Source organism: Pagrus pagrus (genome assembly GCF_965226575.1).
Source record: "Pagrus pagrus genome assembly, chromosome: 20".
NCBI lineage: Eukaryota > Metazoa > Chordata > Actinopteri > Spariformes > Sparidae > Pagrus > Pagrus pagrus.
Window position 1 is genome coordinate 7,607,791 of NC_140207.1, and position 20,347 is coordinate 7,628,137.

The window sequence follows — 20,347 nt, forward strand, 5'->3', positions numbered from 1 at the left end:
CTGCTACTCAGTTATTGTGCATTATAACAACAGTCGTGAGAGGGAATATTGACAGAGCTCAGCCAGAATGAGAGCATTACCTTCATGCAGCAAAATGCCGGATTATTACAGCAGTTTTTAGCTCAGTCGAATAAAAGTCCACAGCTGCCAGCGTACAAAGGGAAGAGGGGGAAATGAAAATATAATATGCATTGCTTTCATTCACACAATTATTGCCTCACACGTGGAAGATGGTAATATGAAATGTTCCTATAACAGCTGGGTCGCAGTCTTTTCGCCGCGCGTTGAATATATTCATGATCTGGCCGCAAGATGGTAAGCTCTCCCTCCCCCGATTCCTTACATCCTCTCCGTGCTCGCGTCGAGCAGCGGTGAGGCTGATCGGCGTGGACAGTTTTGTCTGAGGGGAAACGGGAGAGGAGACAGGAGTGACACAACTGTGGCCTCCTGCTGAGAAGAGAGAGGAGGTAAAGCAGGAGGGAGAGGGTGGCTAGTAGATAAATAGACTAATCTAATTTGTTACCTCAGCCAAATGTATTCCAAATCCTCCTCTGTGCCTCCCTCGTCCCAGCCCGTGGTGGATGATGCTAAAATGTTTGGGCAGGAAGGGACACAAGCGGGGAGAGAGCTCGCCCAGAGGAAGTTCAACACTATCCCACGGTGCTCTCTGACACATTGCGCGATTCAGTATTCTGCATTTAAAACCCTCTGCCCATCCCCGGCGCTGCAATGAAACGCATCTACTTATGCAAATCAGAGTGTACAGAATAACCTGCGAAATGACTCTAATAATGTATTGATAGTAATATATTGCCACTGGAAATTGAAACTGAGAGATGTTGTCTCATCGGAGCAGAAACCAAAAGTACAGATCAATTTAAAATGGCAAATGACTGCGCTCCCTGAGCCCATTTCTAAGAAGTGAGTAATAGATCTCTGATCATAGGCTATTACTGGTCAGGCAAGGGCCGGGCTGCCTGTGGAATACAGAGAGCGCTCCTTGACTTTTACATCAAAAAGACGCCTCAGAGAAAGTCCTCGGAGCCGTGGGCACCGCGGATCTCTGGGGCAGCACCACATGAGGAGTACAGTCGAATCTCGGGTTTCATCTTTCTCTCTGGTCTTTATTAATGGCGGCAGGATTCTAATTCAGAGAGTTGCGCCGAGTTCACTGATGCTAATCATACGTGCCTGTTTGAGACAGAGCGAGCGCACGGCGAGAGAACATTTTCTACAGCGAGAGAGCCGGCTGCGAAGAGACCGAGGAGCTAATGCTGGGTCAGAAACCCTTATCATAACTGAGAGAATTATTTATATCAGGAGACACTGACAGGTGGGGTTCCACTTTAAAGGTATAATGTGTGATATTTCCGCATTAAAACAACTTTAAACTACTAGAACTTTGCTGTGTATCGAGTCGAGTACTTACATTATCCCAAATGTTTCCGACAATGTATAAACGCAGAGAAATCCCCGATTTATTTTCAAGGTGAGGCAGGTTTCGTTTGGTCGCTGGTTGCTTTAACTTGCAGGGAAACATCAGATGATACATTAGAGAGTGAGGAAGGAAGTGAAAATTAAACTTTAATACAGGACCCTGTCCGTTTAACATTTCTGAGTCAAGTCAGGTAGATTTTCAACTGCAGTGGTGGTTGTCCAACACTTCAGGACAGACTGCAGACTACATCTTTTGTTTTCATTGTCGTTTGATGGTGTCATGATTCTGGTTGTGCTTCTGTGGTTCCCGCTTTTATTTTGAAGTTATACCCTGTCGTGTTTTGCGTTTGATCTCCGGCCCTTTTCCTGTGTCCAACTGTGTCTTGTGTGTACACAGTGTGTCTGCTCCCTCATGTCTTTGTCGGTTCGTCCTGTGTTCTGGTTTTTGTTCCTCTTGTCGTACTTTGCCTCTTTTGGTTGTTACTTTTGTTTTAGCTTTTTGAGTTTCTACTTTGTATTTTGGGGATTTTCACTTTTGGGATTCTTGATTATTGGATACTCAGCTTTTTGTGATTTAAAGCTCGCCCCTTTGTTCTTCATCCCGCCTGCCTCTTTGGTGTTTGTGCATTTGGGTCCTCACCTTTTTGCCCCAGATTGTAACATGAGAGACTCCAACTCCACTAACTTCAATCACTGGCTCAATTAACCCCACAGCATTTGGCTCACTTTGCCCCATCGTCACCATTTTGGGAAAAAAATAAATAATAATAGCTCCAACTCATTGTTAGCTCAGAGTAAAACTTGCTAGCTTAGCAATTCAGGCTAATCTTTAAAGAAAATATTCACATGGTTTCATACATACGCAAATCACCAAGATGTGTAAAACCAGAAATCCCCAAATTTACTGTGATAAGCGCAGAAAAGCCTATAGAGCCATGAAGTGGCAGTCAGTAGCATGACTTTATTTGTCATGATTATTCATATTGGACAATTTTAAATGGATTTTGTCAAAAGAACAATCCCCAAGGAGTATTTGTGCCAATTCTGGTAGATCTTTCCACCGCTGACAGATTTTTTATGGAACAAAAAGCTATTAGCTGCTGCAGCAGTCAGACCTCTGATGGAGAAACTGTTATAAAAACTCCAATACCAGAAATCCAAATAGACTTTTTTCAGAGTTTAACCGCGTTAAAAGTTCTGTCAACACCAATCACAAACTGTATGTAGAGCAGATGAAAATCCATTGTATTAAACAATCAGTTTCAAGTTTATAAGAAAATCTCATAAAATAAGAAAAGTCTAGTCTATGATTTAACGGCATGTGGCGGTGAGGTGGCATGAAACGTGGTGGTGCAACGTGTTAAATCCACCCTAATCCTTCACCCTGGACCTTTTTAAGTGTTGTGGTGATAGTGTCAGGAAAGCTTTCAGAACATTTCATGCAGACAAAATCACAGAAAAGCACAGGGACGCTTCTCCGTAAAAACCAAATTGTTTTAATTATTCAAACGTCTCGTCATGTTTGCCGACAGTGAAAACTCTATATGCGAGATGAGACGATGCAAATGAAGACCTTTTTGATCTGACAGTCAAAAATTGATGGGTGGGTCCTCAGATCACAACAAGGGCGTGATGAGAGATGAGAGAAAAGAAATCTGAATTTCAAATTTCTCTCTTTATTACGTGGTCTGTGTGTTACAGGTATGCGGCGGCCCTGAGAGTGGATATACAGTGAATGTGGAGTACGCCAGATAAATTGGCAGCTTGAAAGCCTCGCTGCGATCCTTTTTGGAGGAGGACCTCGGAAAATATCATTGTGCAATAATGTCCTCGCTGGCGGCTTCTCTCCTCCTCGATAACAATACTCCTGCATGCACACACTCCGGGTCAACCTTAAAGATTTTGCGGCCCTTAAGGGCTGAAATATTTTGCATCTAAATTTCTTATTTGCAGTGTTTCTCAGTTCAACAGCATGCATCAACATAAAAAGGACTGTGTTTATATACCATCGCCTTTTAGTGCGTTATTATTGATCAAAGTTGACAGCTACACATGTCGGATAAAGGGAAACATCGTGATGATGTATTTTTGTTGCATTATTTATCATGGCCGGCCTGCTAGGGCGACGGTCCCTGAGGTAATATGTCTCCCGATACATTATATCAGACAAATCTCTGGCTCACTCTGGAGAGTTTTCGCCTCAGTTTTATAATGCATTCATTTTCTGTTATGTAACATTAATGTTTCAGTGTCCGGGGGAATGTGTGTGTGTGTATGTACAGTATCTACCGTTAATTTCATGTTTTATTTATGATGAAATGGCAGTTGTCTGGGAAAGACTTGCTTAGAGTGAGTCAGTCTGGGAAATTCATTTTGTTACAGCTGGCTGTAGATGTATTCAATAAAGAGGTCTGTAGGTGAAGAGAAGTGTGAATAGTGCGTCTTTGTTACTTCTGAATAACCTTGATTTGAGAGGGAAAAGATAAAACCCACAGGACGCTTGTTCAGTAAAAAAACACATCTATTTAAGATTAAGTGAAGTGCACAGGTACATCTTTATAACTGACAATGAAATCAGGGTCATTTTAAGGGGAAACACACGCTGAGACTTATTTTTATAGGCTAACCCTGGATCCCTCAACAAAAAGCCTTTTATGATTTTTGAAGTGTGAATGAAGGGGCAGACGTGAAAAGCTAACGTTTGGCTACAGACGAGCTACATCGCGGTCGTATGACTGTATATACTGTAATTAAGGCTTTTAGTTGAAAAAACAAAAAAAATCAACAAAAATTATGTGAATAAACAACAGTTTTGACGTGATGTGATGATGTGTTGCAGAGATATCTACTGAAGTTAGCATGCTAGCCACAGCCCCAGTCCAAAGCTCCCCTGGTCACCGAACTCCCAGTCTGAACCGCCAGCTGCACGGCTAACTGAGCCAACTAGTTACAGGCAGCTACAGCTAGCAGCAGGTAGCGGTTACTTGCGGTCCCTTATTCAAGTATGAATTTGGACAGGCGACCAATTCTTACATAGTGCATGTGAAAATCTCAGCTTGTGTGAACCGCAGATGTTATTTCAGGCATCTCACCTAAAAATCCATTCAAAATCCAAATCAAAAACTCCAAAACATTAACTCCTACGCCTCCCACAATGCAACATTACGTCTTTCATTCGACCCACCTTGAACTCCTGAAGGATTTCTGTCTAGGCTCAGTTCCTGAAGCATAAAATGGACAATTGAGTCTAAAAGCTGACATATTTTCTAAAGAACTCAGGGACAGAAGACCCTTTAAACACCCCGATTATGAATTAAAAGCTCCTGAAAGTTTTGGGTTGCATATATTAATGCCTCTTTAGTCCAACTCTTGATTAGAATGTTTTGCCATGATTTGAATTTGATTTGATTATTCGATCCATTATTCATGTATTAAAATGTGTTAAGTGCCTCTTATCCGTTTTATTTTTGTCTTTCTTTGTAACTATTGAATTGTTTTTATTCATTTAACACATAACTTTCATCGCTTCTATTTTCTGACGTGCGCTGGTCTCGAATACTTTTTCTGTTTTCTATTTTTGTCGTTTCATTATCAGCTTGTCTGTCATTGATGAAACACTTGTTTCGAATTGCACATTCCTGCGCAGAAGGTGCTATAGAAAAGAAAATTGTTATTTCAAGGACTGGATCATGAGGACACTTGTCAAACACACATAAATACGTGTAGGTAACACTTCACAAACATGACATCATGCATAAAAAGGATGCATTCATTCATGCAGGAGCTGAATGGAGAAACAACTGAGGTTTCAATCGTCATGGTTTCTGAGTTATTAATGTCTTTGTCCAGGTAAGTCTGAGCCAAAGAGGCAACAGTGTACTTGTAATCTCCTTGTTGTATTCGTGTTGTATTCGTGATGACTTAAAAAGGTGCTGTATGTAAGAAAAATTGATTCAAACACCGTCAAACACTGATGCATTGGGATTGTCGGTCGGGCCGGCCGCCATCCCGAGACGTCAGTTTTTGACAAGTTGGTAAAGAGACAAAAAAAAAACGACTTTTCTTACAAATATGACCTTTAAACACGACCATGTTTCATGCTTTTAATCACGTTTGCTGCCCTTCAAATAACATGGTGCAACTGTACATTTTGCTTGTCTTCTATAGGTGATGCTGCAGCTGTTGTCTTTGTGCAACTTTAAAGGGTCAGTCTGCACAAATCATAAAGAAATGTACCTCGCTTTGAGGTTTTAAGAACATCCATCCAGATTTGAAGTGTATTGTAAAGAACCAGAACATATTTCTTTCTAGAAAAACTCTTTGCAGTTGATTTTTACAAGTATTTTTTACCTTTATTTGATAGTAGACAGAGAGGTGACAGGAAACTGGGGCACATGTAACAAAGGACCCCTGCATGCCTCAAACTAGCGAAATACATCAACAATTTAATGTTATTTTTTGTTATTCTGAGCACCGAAGCAATATTTCTGCCACATTCATTGTATTTAATAGCAGATACAAACAGTGTATATAAGGAATAAATCGCTCATTATTTGAGTGAATGTACCCTTTAAGGGTAGAAAATGCAATCAGTATGACAAGAGGGAAATCACTTGACATCACTTATGTCCTATAGCACATTATATTATATTTAATAATTATATTTAATCAATTACAAGACGCCAGATTGGATTAAGATGCGATTATTAAAAATGCTCTTTTCTCCACATTGCTTGTAAACAACTTAATTGGTTTACATACATAATCAGTGCGAGGACAATAATGAGATTATTGCATGTAAAAGCAGCTATAGTCCTAATGACACGCTCAGCCCCGGCTGCTGATCTTACTCTGATTATCCGCAGCAAGACCCTCGTAGAGACGGATTATTAGATTTCACTCGAGTGTCTGAAAGAGTCGGGTGTCTGGAGTTTAGTGTGTGTTTGTGTGTGAGAGTGAGAGGTGCAGCGGAGGGAGGCGCAGGAGACAAAGTGATTTTTAGAGCCTGAAGATGTTTGAAGTGTGTTAAACAGTTCAGAGTTGTTGTAAAAACTGGGGGATCGCTGGCAAAGCACCAACTGCGCGGAGAGCTCCCACAGGATACACAAGCTGTCGGGGCGTCGAGCTCGCTTTGTTCAGATTCAATATATAGAATCAACACATCAGCAGGAGTGAAAACATCAGCCTCTGAGTTTAGACTTGTTTCTTTTTATTGCCATCGCACTTCTGTTTGCCTCTCATTAAATGTTCACGTGTTTGACGAGTTTGTCTCCGTAATGTACTTGCACGTCTTCATGTGTATTTAAAGCATCGTGAGTGCTGTTGTTCCTCCTTCTGAACAGAATAAACAGAACGAAACAATAAAAAAGCAACAGAAGTTGTGTACATTTAGTCTAATTTAATATAATTTACTGTTACGCTGTGTTAGACGAGGCGAAGACCCAAACGCACACGACACACAGGAGGCAGGAAATAGGGAAACCAAAAGAAAGTTCAAATCAAACAAGAAACAAAAAACTAAGATCAGAAACATACCAAACAGGAGACACGAGGAGACACTGGAGGCAACACGGAGGGAAGACGGACCAAGACAGCGAAACATCTAACCACGGGGACCTCACAGGTGAGAAGGGAAGAGGACAGGTGAGGGAACGAGGCCGGAAAAACACTGGGAGAGAAATAACACACAACTGAAAAGCAAGAAGTGACGCAGGAGGGTGAAATTTCAAAATAAAACAGAAAACACCAGAACGAGACACCGAATCATGACAATTACACTTTGATTCAGTGTAAAAGGTATGCCGATACGAGTAAAGGTAAAGATATCATGTTAAAATATTACTTTGGTAAAAGTGAAAGTCACTCATACCAAACATACCTGAGTAAAAGCCTTTAAGTATCAAATTAATGAAAATAATCGTTAGTCCTGTTCTCCTGTGAATTCCTGTTTCTTACGGACAGTTTGAAAGGAAATGTGCCTGCATTTTGTAAAATCTACCACGTCGACTTATCTGTCCATCACGGCGGTCGCACCGCCGTCAATCACATTAAGACCCTGACAATCTCAGGGCAGTGGCGTGATCAGACTCTCAGGACAAAAAGGCCTGAATAAATTAAAACTGATGAATATTCGTTTATGCCAGAGTTTAATGCAAGTTAACCCCAGAGGGATGAACTACTCTGCATTCTTCGCCCAACATTTAAAAGTAAAATTAAAGGTATTTAACATAAAAATGTAATTAAAGATGCAGTTTACTTTTTTATTTGTCATTATTGTTCTTTTTAAGTCAACGGGATGCAGGAAGCGAGGCCACTGAAACTTTAGCTTTAGTTTTCAAATTCCTCCCTGTTTTAACAGTGGCGGACTCGGGATCTTTGAGGGGCAGGGGCAAAATATATAAAAAGGGCACCAGCACACAGAAAGTCATGATACATTTACACTATGTCCACTTGAAGGGCACCTTAGAGAGCATTTAATCAGATTTTATAAACCATAGGGGCATCCAAGAGTACGGAAGCCCCAAAGGGCCGTGCATTCATACATTTTATTTCCTCCGTTTTCCCGTGATAACGAGTTAATTTCATTTGTTTTCTCGAGATCTCAAATTATCTTGAAATAAAAACTGCCATTTTCCCGAGATAACGTGATCATTTTCTCGAGATCTTGAGAAAATTATCCCAGAGAACACTTTTGCAGCATTTATTCAAAAATAGGGGCACCGGGGGGGGCGATTAATTGATTTTGACAGTGTCTGAAAAAATACTGAACATAAAAGGCATCATAAAAGTCAATGGTAGAATAGTTGTCTTAGATTGTACTGGTGTTCCTAATAAAGTGGCCACTGACTGTTTATACTGTATATTTGTGAGAAAAGCAATATGTGGACCTCATGTAGTGGTGGGAATAAGTGTACACAGACAAACTCGGGGAAAAAAAAGTGCAAGTGACTGAATGTGATACATCCAGCTGCAATCTCGTCATGAGCTGCTAATTTGCATGACAACAGAGCTGCGTGTTCGCAGCTTTCATTACACCTATACAGTAGAGCAGTCGGCACCATGTTATTACCATTTTAGTTGCAGCTGAGTTACAAACGCTGCGTTTTGCTCTCTTCATATCGATTGAAAAATGATGGCTTAATTATGATAATTCATTTTTCGCCTTGTAATCCCCCCCCACCCCACCACCCCCTCCCGTCTCCACGGAGAATTGTAATTAATCCATTACCAACAACACCTGTTATTCAATATGTTGATGAAGACACCTCTGAGGTAAAACATTGAAACGGTGGCGATAGCAGCGCAGCGCATCAATGCGTGTGACGCATATTCTTCAAAGGGGCGATTAAGCTCTCCTGATTGATTTCCCCCGATGAATCATAATAACAGTGGTGGGTAAACTCCACTGCAGACTGGAGGCAGAGAATGAGCATTTTTCATTACTGAGAAGATGAGAGGTTTCAGACTGTGTGCTCTGAATCTGTACTGTACTGTATATCTGTCTCAGCTACCTGTATTATAATGTTTCCTTTTTCATTTTAGCATTTATTTGTTGATTTTATCAACATTTAAGCAACAATTTGACATTTTGGGGAAAAATGCTCATTTGCTTAGCTTAGCATAGAGGCTGTAAACAGAAAGAAACAGCTAGCCCAGCTCTGTCCAAAGATAAAAAAGATCCGCCAACCAGCACCATCCAAGGCTCGCTAATTAACACATTATATTTTTGATTTTTGGTGGTGTAAAAATGATGATTTACTGTTTTCACACTGCACTATTTGGAGCGATAATATCAACATGATATAATGTGTTAATTGGGAGGGTGCTGGTCGATTACATTTCTTCAACTTGGGCACCAGGATTAAATGTTGGCAGTTAATGTTTCTGCTGTTTGTTCACATTTGTGCACATGTTGACTTCTCTATTAAATGTTTCATATCATGTTCATACTAGATGTTTATGATCTGACTGTCATATCAGGAGCTGGAGAAAATGGTTGTATATTTGTAGGCAAGAAGGCTGCCAAGCCAGTGACGAATTTGATTTTAATATCTTCAAGAATGAACAAACAGCGCGAAGAAACAACGTTACTGACATTATGTCAAAGTGTTGTTGAGATATCCACTGAAGTTAGCAGGCTAACCGGCTAGCCCCGACCCATCTGTGATCTGACGTCCCAGTACACACAAACTATAGGGTCACTGACTCGCTGGCTAATGAGCAACGTGCTAAGAGTAGGCTAGCTAAAGAACAGCAGCTGTTGGTTACTCTGGTGGTATGATGCCACCTATGTTTTTGTAGCGACTGTCGAATTTTGTTGACAGAAACTGGATATTTTTAACGGGAAGCTGGAACATCTTCGGCCAAGACCAAAACAGGTGTTTTTTAGCCAGAACATAATCGTTTCCAAACCCAAACCAAGTGGTTTTTGTGCCTATACCTAACGAGAGCATAAGCACAACATTGTCACAAGATAAAATGGAAAGTTGAACCCGAAAGAAACTTAAAGTTGCAACATAAGAATTGTGAAGTTTCAACGTATCCATGGCTAATTGAGCCATCAGCTCAAGCTAACGGTAGCAAGATACAGCCAAGGGCAGCTAGCAAAGAGAAGCAGTTGTTGATTAATCCTGTGATGTGCTGCCTTGTATGTTTTCGGAGCTACCTTCAAATTTCAGAGACAGAAACTGGACATATTTGACAGAAGGCCAGGAGATCTCCAGTCCAGGTGTTTTAAACCAGAACATGATCTTTTCCTAACCCTAACCAAGTGGGTTTTGTGTCCAAACCTAACCTAAGAAGCTACTGGGTTTAGCTTTAACATTATTTACTGACCCTTCTCAGCGGCCTGAAAGCAAATGTGTTTCCCAAAATGATGAACAACTCCTTTTTGCAGAACACCCCGACACAGAGTCAAAACACAAATCAACATAATACTTTAAAAGGTTATATAAATGTTTTAAATGTGAATACTATCAAGGAGAATGCAGATAGCCAGCTCGAGGTCATTGTTGGTAATGATGTCTAATATATTCAGTCAGCCTGAATTTGTGAAGAACAGCTAGAAAACAGCGTCGGAAATAATGATGGTATTCCGGTGAACACCTTCCAGCTGCTCCAGTTATAATTAATTGGAGTCTTGTACTAAAAACAGTTTCAACAATGCCTGTCTAAACTTTTCCATTTGATTGAGTTTTATATCCGGGCGGCGCTGCGAATCCCGAGCCGCAAATGCATCCTGATCCTCAGGAAATCATCCTGGATTACTGTCAAAGTCACATTTTTCGATCATTTACAATTCATTTTTCAATGGATCCGCTCAGCACGAAGCCAGACTGACGTCCCACATTATGGCGCGGGACAAAATTCTCTTTCATTGTTCCTCGTATGGAGACAGAAGCGACTCCTCAGTCAGGATCCGAAGCTAAATATAAAATAAAGACGTCTGCGAGACATTTGACAAGTTGGGACGCTGTTTCTCTCTAAAATGCTGTTTGTCAGTGTTTACACTGTTGGAATAGTTTATGTGCTTCGCTTCTGCAGTGTACTCCGTCGCACTACAGGCGTATCTACAATAAAGGCGGCGTATTGTTGGTCAGCATTCCTCCGCTATGATATTAAGGCCTTGGAAATAATCCCTCAGGATGACATGTTCCTATTTAGCGAGCCGTCTCAAACAGCTGCTGCCTTATTGTCGTGACATTTCCAGGGAATTACTTATTATTCAGACGTGTTTATTGAGACTTATTGTCTGATCTTGTATTATTAAACTCCCTCTGTTTTCACTCCAGATATCCCACTTTACGAAAGCACTCTGACTCAAATTGAAGTGACGTATGGAGAGTAAACAATCAGCCTGGGTCCGCGAGAGGACGTTTAATACCCACAGCCGTGAAATTAGATGATGAAAAGTGCGTCTAAAAAAGTTGGCAACACTATTGAACCGCTATGAATCGGAGCAATCAAACAGCAAAGCAAGTGTTTATTACAAGGTAAGGCACAGATGGCTGCAACAAGTGTTAACGTGGCCGTGTTCAACTGTGGCTTAACCTATCGCTTCAAGCAAAATAACTTCCCATCAAACAGCTTGTGAAACACCCTCCTAGTCTCCAGTCTAGACCGTCAGAACGCCAAAGAGACTGTTCCTTTGAACTCTTCAAAATAGAAAGTTGAAAGCGGGGGGAAAAAAAAAAAGTGTAAACGGGGGAGATACTGGAGGACGCGGTGTCTTGTTAACAAGGTCTATCATGTGTCGGGAGAAACTTTCAGACTGTGTTCTTGTTTGGAGTTGATTTACTGAAAACCAGAAGGGAGGCTTATTGTGCCGGAGAAAAGGTCAGGAGTCATTTTTGACTAATGTTGTTTTTTATCTCTGGCGTGCCGTCTTGCTGATTAAATATGTTGAAGATCAACATACAGAGGAGAGACCGGGCGTTCTCGCCGTGGCCTGAGCGTGGGTGTGAGAGGCAGTGGCACCCTTAAGTTCGGATAGAAGGGTGAAGACATTTTGGGTCAAACAAATGTAATTAACTGGTTTTGCTTATGAGTTATGGCATATTGAGCTGTGGAAAACTCAAAAATATGAGCCAGAGCAGGTCAAAGATTTGACCACGACCGACGGAAAAGTTATATTTGAGGAAAGTGAGCCGCTGTGTGCTCCACAAAATACTCTGCAGTGTGTTGAGTTTCTCATTTCTGTTGTCATATTTCATCCAGCAAGAACCATCCTCCCACAACCTCCCTCTTGACCTCCCCACCTATAGCTATTATACTCACTCTACGCTGCTCTTTTCACTTGTGTGCATTGTTTGTTGCAGCAAATCACTTTCCGGCTTAAAAATGGTAGCTGAAGGTTAAGTTTTACGAGCACACGTCAAGAAATATTCAGAAAGTGTCCCATATGGACGGAAAATAAAAGAACAATAGAAATACTAGAGGGGCGCGGACCTCCGTCAAGGCAGATGGTCCGCTTTTCTGCAAGTGCAACCACTATATTCATGTACAGTATATATTTCCAAATCTATTAGAATCATGTCAAAATATGGTTGAGCCCAGCTAAAGCCTCAAAATCTTGTCTGTGCTTCTTTGTATCATTACAATGTTGGGAGAGGACTTTCAAAATAAAGCTTGTTGTCAAACCATTCACATATTATGACATTCTGACTTTTGTACTGTTATGAAAGCTGCTGTAAGCATCATTTCCTTATTATAGTAAGTGTTAAGTAGCTCCATGGTCCAACAGTAGTCACTGTTATAGACTATGTAGATCATTTAGAGGCATCAGTGTTGAATTTAAACCGTTTCATAACCAGTTAAAAGCTCCGTGTCGTACATTTAAAGCTGCTATTTGTAAGAAAACTTGTCAAAAACTGACACTTCAGTTTTTTGACAAGTTTTCTGGGACTAAGACTCAAAAAATCTCTCTTCTTACAAATACACATAGCGCCTTTTAAGAAACAACAAAAACGTTTTCAAATGTCAAGATAAATTGATCCTGTTAACATCCAATTTAACTGTCAAAATGGAGTTGTAAATGTCACAAAAGAGTGGAAAACTATAACAAAATTAAAAAGTCTGGTCTCCTCTTGATTCTCGCCTGTAGTTAGGACGGATAGGAGCTCTCCAACTAAGCACCTAACCGGCCTCAAAATGTTGAGTGGAGATGTCATTTGACATCCTGTGTATTATTTAAAGTATTTCAAAATCACTTCTGTAAATGTTAGCGATCAGCAGTCGCTTATAAATTTCATCAGTCGGTCTTCATCTTCCAACAGGACGAGCCCAAGAGCCCAAACCGACCCAACAAGCTCCCTAAACATGGAGGAGCAGACATTATGACTGATATCGCCCTGGATCGCTGAGCTTGCCATCCTGTCTGGAAGACTAACCCCAGCAGGGGAAAACCACCATCATCATCATCATTATCGTCATCGTCATCTTCTGATCCCTAAATATAACCATAATCAGACAAGAATCGACTGTTCAATCAAGAGCTTTGCCGCGTTGCACCGCTCTATTCATCACCACACTCTGAAATTACATTACCACGCTGCCCCTGCTCCAAACAATCGCAGATGCAGTACATCTTACAATTTCACCCTGAGAGGTGGAGAGGACCCCAGGATATGTGAACCTCTCACAGTGGGCAGCCGCTCACTCATCCTCTGAGTCACTTTTTTTTTTTTGTCCCTGACACAGATGTATATCCTTATCCTGACAGAATCACACTGAGCAGGAGACCACACACTGCATGAGGCAAAATAATGCAATTCTCTGAAGATGTACTGCCTTAATATCAAGGCGCAGTAGATGCCTGGATCCTCTCCAGATATCCCTGGCATGAATATAAAAAAAAAAAAAATGTAGAACAATGTGTGTCTTTGCTGGAGACTAACCTCTGCCTTGGATGAACAAGAATGCGTACATGGTGTATCTGTCAATCTGCGTGAGAGCTCTATCGTGTTCGTAAGAGTGATTGATTTGGAGCACCAGCTGCAGCCCCAGCTCTTCAATGCAAATCCTAATTGGATCCCTCGGGGAATATATATATATATATGTACATATATATATATATTTTTAAGAACATATAACACACAATCCCTTCTGTCGCATTGATTATTCGTCATGTGGTTAGAGGCTTGACCACTTCTGCGTGAGGGGATGGATCCGTTGTGTTCGTCGTCTTTTACAGTTTCTTGCGATCTTGTTGTCCTGGCCGCTTTTGAAGACAACGAGCACCACTGCCCAAGCCTCCGGTCTAACGTCAAAGTTCCTGAAATCTCACTGTCATTTGATAGACGTATCAACCGCGACACCCCGATATCAGAGCCCTCATTACTTCAGCACAGATCTTGTCCACCCCTGGCACCTTCCCACTGTGTAGACCTACGCCGTGACCTCTGCCAAAGAGATGAGCAAGGACTCTCTTACGAATACTTAAGAGAGGGTGTTTCTTCCACCTTTTGACAATATTTCAAGTTGGTTATCAGTCATTCATGTCGAGAACAACGTCAACCACCGGTCTTTCAAGAGACGGTTTGCCTGAATCTCTTGAAGTGGATCTTCTAAGGATGAAGGGGTCAATACGACTCATCCCAAGTGCGTGTATGATGGTCAGTTCATGTCTGAAACCCACACCGCTCTGATGTTGGAATAATGGGGGTCTGCGTTCAGTGGCATTTTTTACTTCCCCAAACCAACAATCTGATAAAAACACACACTTGCAGCATCAATTTGTCGGATGTGTGGTGGTGAGAAAGAAGCAAGGGTTTGAACTTCACTTGTCTCTGCTCTTTTTGAACTTCTACCATGAACAAACAAGCCTGTCCACTTCAGGAAAACAGCCAAATAGGTTGAAAAATCAAAAAGGGCAACACGACCCATAATAACGTTTGTTGTTAGACGATGCCCTATTCCAGCTTTACTAGCTATTACAGCTGTAGTGGAGTAAAGTACTGAGAGGCACTATATGAGTCCATATAGGGAGAGGGTCGGGGATGGTGGACTGATTAAACATACACCAGAGATTGTGAGATGGCAGCCGTTTGACACTCATTGGAGCAGATATGAGCTTCTATGCCCGCCCTAGAGCCTACAACAGCCAACGAGTGATCGTGTAGACCAGTGACCAGCTCTCTCTTCTTTCTTCTCCCTCCTGAGCCACTTATACGCCAACCTCCAGATGATTGATGCACCATGTAGCCACTGAGATTTCCAGCAATATATAGTTTATATCAGTCAGCCTTTTGAATTGTGCAAGTTTATATAATTGTATGCGTTTTGCTCTGTTTTCCAGGATGTTGTATGCACAAGTTAATTTCTGCCAGGCGCCTGAATATTTCCTTAGTTAAACTCTTCTTAAGTGTTCATTGTCAGTGATATTGTTATCTAATTTAAACTTGGCCCACGAAAGACTACACGATGTGTACCTGTTGTGTTTTCCAGCTAATAAGGCTTATATTTCATTAAAAAATTTAGCTGAGAAAATTAAATAAATAGGTAATTCAGTGTGTTCAAACTCAAAAAATCATCTTGTAACCTTTCAAATGGTTCAACGACAGCTTTTAAATTTACTTTAGGCTGGACTAATTTCTTGTCTCTAAGATGGTGGTTGTTTTTACATTCGAATTTGGCGATTCTGAACACCTATGAATACTTCTGCCCTCAGACTTGGTCAGACAACACGTCCACGAGCTGATGTAACTACTCACAAACTTTTCCTCCGGCTCAGAGCAGCTATCCCGAACAAAAGTCGCTCCTTAACTCGGTGTGTCACATCTTTCCCTGCCATTATTCATCCACAGCCATGAAAGATCTTTCTCCTTTTAATGCGGCGGCTCAGTGACAAGCTGGTGGCGTACAGTGTAGCGAGGGATGTAGATGGCCAGAACTGGGTAATTGCTCGGGTATCGGGGGAACGAGACCAAATTGGAATGAGTCTTGGAGGCTGGAGCCGCGCTGATTGAGAAGCAGCAGCGATGGCGAGAAGGGGCACACTTCCTCCATGGGAGCACAGATAAGGAGGACACAGACAAAAAGAGAGGGGAGACCCAGGCATCTATTAGAGGTGTGTGTGTGGGCTGCAAGCATGGGCACACAAGTAAGCAAGGGAGTCGGAAAAGCGCTGGTATGCTCCGTAATGAGCTGAATGAGTGTAATATTCTTTGGCGGCATAAGTCTGGTTTGGCCTCGGCGTGGGAGGCTTCCTCCACCTCACCTTGGGCCCTGCCATTGTTTCATCAAAGCTTAATGATCCTGCATGCACTGTGACAAGCACAGGGGTATATTAGTGACACTGTGCATTCATATGAGGCATCATTATAATGAATATGCTGCACAGGCCAGGACGATATATTAGAAAGCATTTTGACAGTGGTGTAAATCTAAGTCAAGGAAAAGTAAATGATAGTCTTACGTCAGTTTCAGCAAAGCGTTCAAAAGGTATTTCCATTGAGGGTTTTCCTCCGTATATAATTAGTGTCAGCTCCATTTTGAAGTACTTTGTTGTACCATAGTAAAAAACTGAAAATACCATTCATTACCATCATAATACCTTGGTACTTTTTTAAGTATTAAGTCCACGAGTTTCTCTCACCTTGGCCGGCTGCCAACACTTTGTCGGCTCGGGTACTTTGTGGAAAAGTTGAAGATTTGTTCACGAGCGCTGCTGAGTGGCAGCTGTGTAACCATTAAGCTAATTTTTTTTCCCTGAGATAAAGCTGAATAAGAGGGTATTTTGCACGGAGGCACATTCTCCCGAAGACCCTAAGATAATTAAAGGGAAGTGGGGGATTGGGGGTGATCTTTGGATCCTGATGCACAGCCATGGAGCTCACCATTCAAGCACCACTTGTGATCTCCCCGGGCCTCCATCGGGGGACAGGAGAGGTCATGACACGGCCAAGCCTGATCAAGGCTTCCTCTGTCTTTTTGTTCCCCGTGGTTTTCCTCTCTGGTGGTGCTCTCTTGCTGTTGGCAGTCCCCGCTATGTTGTGCACCAACCTTTTAATGATAGAAAATTAAAATAATTCCTTGTCCTTTTAATACACAGTCAGGGAAAATTGGCAACACAAGTTAGTATGATAATTAATATCCGCTGCATTTTTAATCACAGATTCCTCCATGTTTTAAATTCTGCACTATTACGACTCTACAAAGCACACGTAGGGACACACAGATGTCAGCGTCTCTATGATGCATGGTAGCCAGCCTGTTTTCTTTATCAGTGCAGCGTACTGTACTGTTCGGCTCGCTCCCAGCAACATACCTCCCCTGACTCTGAGATAAAACATGGGGTCTGTCACACAGACTTGTGCTGAGGCCCGGCAGGGGAGCCCTAATGATTGCAATAAAAAACAAATGCAAATGATTACCTAGGGGTTCCCTCTTGTGTGGAATCTGTCGCTCAGCCTCTGGCTGTCAGGATGGATCACTGCCATCGTCTGTGGACATGGAGTGTTAGGAAAATAAACACCAACTGGGCCAACGCAGCCAGCAACAATGCAATAACAATAATACTATTATCTGTTACATTGTAGGGCGGCAAGCTAAGACCATTTTTGGTGAAGAATGATGGGTAACGGGCTGAGCAGAATCACACGCTGCCGATCCGGGCGATCAAATTAGCCGCTGTTTATTTGTAAGTTGTGATATTGCACCATTTTACAGCCGAACCAGCAGTCGGATTTTTTTTTGTTTTTGTTTTTTTAGCCTGTGCAAATTCATGATCCTCTTTATTATGTTCTTTATTTCTGTTCTCGTTTGAAAACCATGTATCTCAGCTGCGTTAAGGTTTAGTGAGCAGCCATGTTTACAATTGTGACAATGCAATTTCAGTTGTGGAGTATTAATCAAGTATTATACTTAGAGAAGTAGAGCCTGACCAATATTTCCAGCTGATATTCACAGCTGTATGTGTTGTCTGATTTACACCTTTTATAACAATAGACAATAAAGTTTATACTTTAACTGGAAAATATCCTGCCTCTATAACCACATTTCAGGGAGCACTGCAAAAAAATATCATAATTCTCCTAAACTTTTCATCTGAATTTTGTTTTATGTATTTTTTTCTATTGTTTTTGCTGTAAAACAAACAAACAGCTAGACAATTGAGTATTGTTGCCGACTAAACCAGGTGATCCCAACCTTGTTCCTTGAGGGACCCCTTTTCTGTCATTGAGTGAACTGATGACTAAGTGACATATTTTTCATCTCATCTACTTTTCCTCACAGAAATGAATGAATTGCTGAGATATAGGCCTATTGTATATCTTTTTAAATGTTTTCTTACGTCCCTTAAAATCCAGAGGGCCTTTCACCTCTGTGAAGCTTTTGGCGACCCCTCGTGGAAACCAGGACCTTGATGTTGGGAGCAAGTGGATTCAACTATCCAGCGGTAGCTTTTAAGAAGCAGTGTTTGTAAGAAGCATCTTGAATGCAGGACTTTTACATGTAATGGATAACTATTATTGATATTGTGGTATAGGTGATTTGGCATTTACGTCACATTTTCTGCGACAAGGCATCTGTTTCTTTGTTTGTTGAGATAATGACGAGAATCAACCCTTCAGTTTATCTGGCAAACTCAAAACCAGCTACTTTTTGGACATGTTTTCCACCCAAGTCCACATTCTGCAGCTCTGATAATATATATAAGAACTAAAACCATCTATTATCAAACTCTTCAGACTAATGGCACCAATCATGTATTTTCTTCCCCAAACTGACAATAGACACCTTTTTTTGAATCATCCTGAAGTGAATACTGATTGCACGGTTTAATGGCTTTAGAAGTCCAATTACGGCACAAAGGAAGTGCGTCTGAAAACAGGAAGATGAATTGTTTTTGTTTGTTTACGCTTCAATTAATCCGTTTAATTATCAAATTAAAGTGAACGTTGTTCGTCGCGGTTTAAGTTTGTGGTTCTTTTATTTCCTGTTTTGTTCTGAAGTTATATCCTCCGGTGTCGTGTCTCACTTCCTCCCTTTGTCTGTTTTCCCGTCATTCCTGTCTCTCCCTGTTCCACCTTCCCGTTGTGTGTTTCTGCCTTTTCATTCCTGATTCCTCGCATTACTCCTGGTTTGTATTTATCTTTTTCCGGGTTGTACTCTGTTAAGCTTTTGGGTTTGGTCTTGGTATTTTGTATGTTGCATTTTATGAATTTGGATTTGAATTAAAATGATGCCAAACACTGCTTAATATAACTGCTTGATTATGTTATTGTTGCTTAATCTCTGACATTTTATATGTTTCAGAATGTGCAGAGCATCTTTAATACAAGATATTTTTAATATGCTTATCAAGCTGCCAAACATTACAGCAATGTAGCTTTTTGTTCGTGTTACATCTCAGGCTCGTAAACAAACAGATGCATCCTCTTCCATCCACTTGGTCAACTTGAGGATCATCAGCAGTTATGTTATTTTTCTTTTTCTTTTTTTTTTTTCAACTGCAGGCAGAGAAAATGGAAATGAGTCCCGTGCCTGCCGTTGAATGGCCAGAGTTCAATTTGAAAATGTTTTGGCTCTAGTAGGTCATAACTAAAGAGTTGAGTCAACACAAAAATAAGACGCTCACATAAAAGGATTTTATGAATTATGTCTCCTAAAGTGTGTCAGCTTTTTGGATTTGGAGGACGAAAGAGGTCAAACTAAACAAGAGCACGCAGATGCACTGGACAGTATATCACTCTGTAATATAATAATAAAAAAAAAAAAGTCATGGCTCTCTGAAATTAGGCCTCCGGGGCGGCATGTTCCACATGAAATCTCCTTCGTTGGTCCTTGGTGAATGGAGCGGGGAGATGTGATGTTCGACTCGGGGGTAAAATCTGCCTCCAGCCCGGCGTCAACAGGTGAATTGAGACTTGTGTTTTATAGCGATGTGAGATTAGTTCAGGGAAGGGCGAGGGAGACTTTCTCTGCAGACTGATGGATCATGCATTGTCTCTGGGAAGCATTCCACAGTGTAAGCCGGGGCTAATCCTAAAGGCAAGGCAGTTTTGCGGCGAAGGGGGACGCCTTAAAATACTTAAATAATAACACGGAGATTCAGTATACATTTATTCAAGGTCAACAGGAGCCTCCACTGATGTTATGAAATATAAAATAGTAAGATTACAAGCTTGAGATCGCATTACGGCGATGGAATTCAAACACACACAGCAGCCGTATTGCTACAGCCTCGAAAAAACGCCTGCTTTTTCTATTTTCGGCTATTTTTAGGGTGTGTTGTAGTTATTTGGTTGTTTGGGTCCTCCAGGGCTCAAGGTGCCTATCGGTCAAAACAATCTAAACAGCAATTTTATGATTGATTTGTCATGCAGTTATATAAGAGGCTGATATGGAGCGCACACAGTGGTGTCCTGGAAGACCTGAGAAGGAGATGGTATTGGGAGTAATGATGATT

The 20,347-nt window shown here is 41.3% G+C and overlaps 1 long non-coding RNA gene across 1 annotated transcript in view; it reads right to left on the reverse strand.

Moving 5' to 3' along the window:
* LOC311249472 overlaps positions 1-20,347 on the reverse strand; it is a 120,944-nt gene that overhangs the window by 14,945 nt on the left and 85,652 nt on the right. The window lies entirely within an intron of this gene.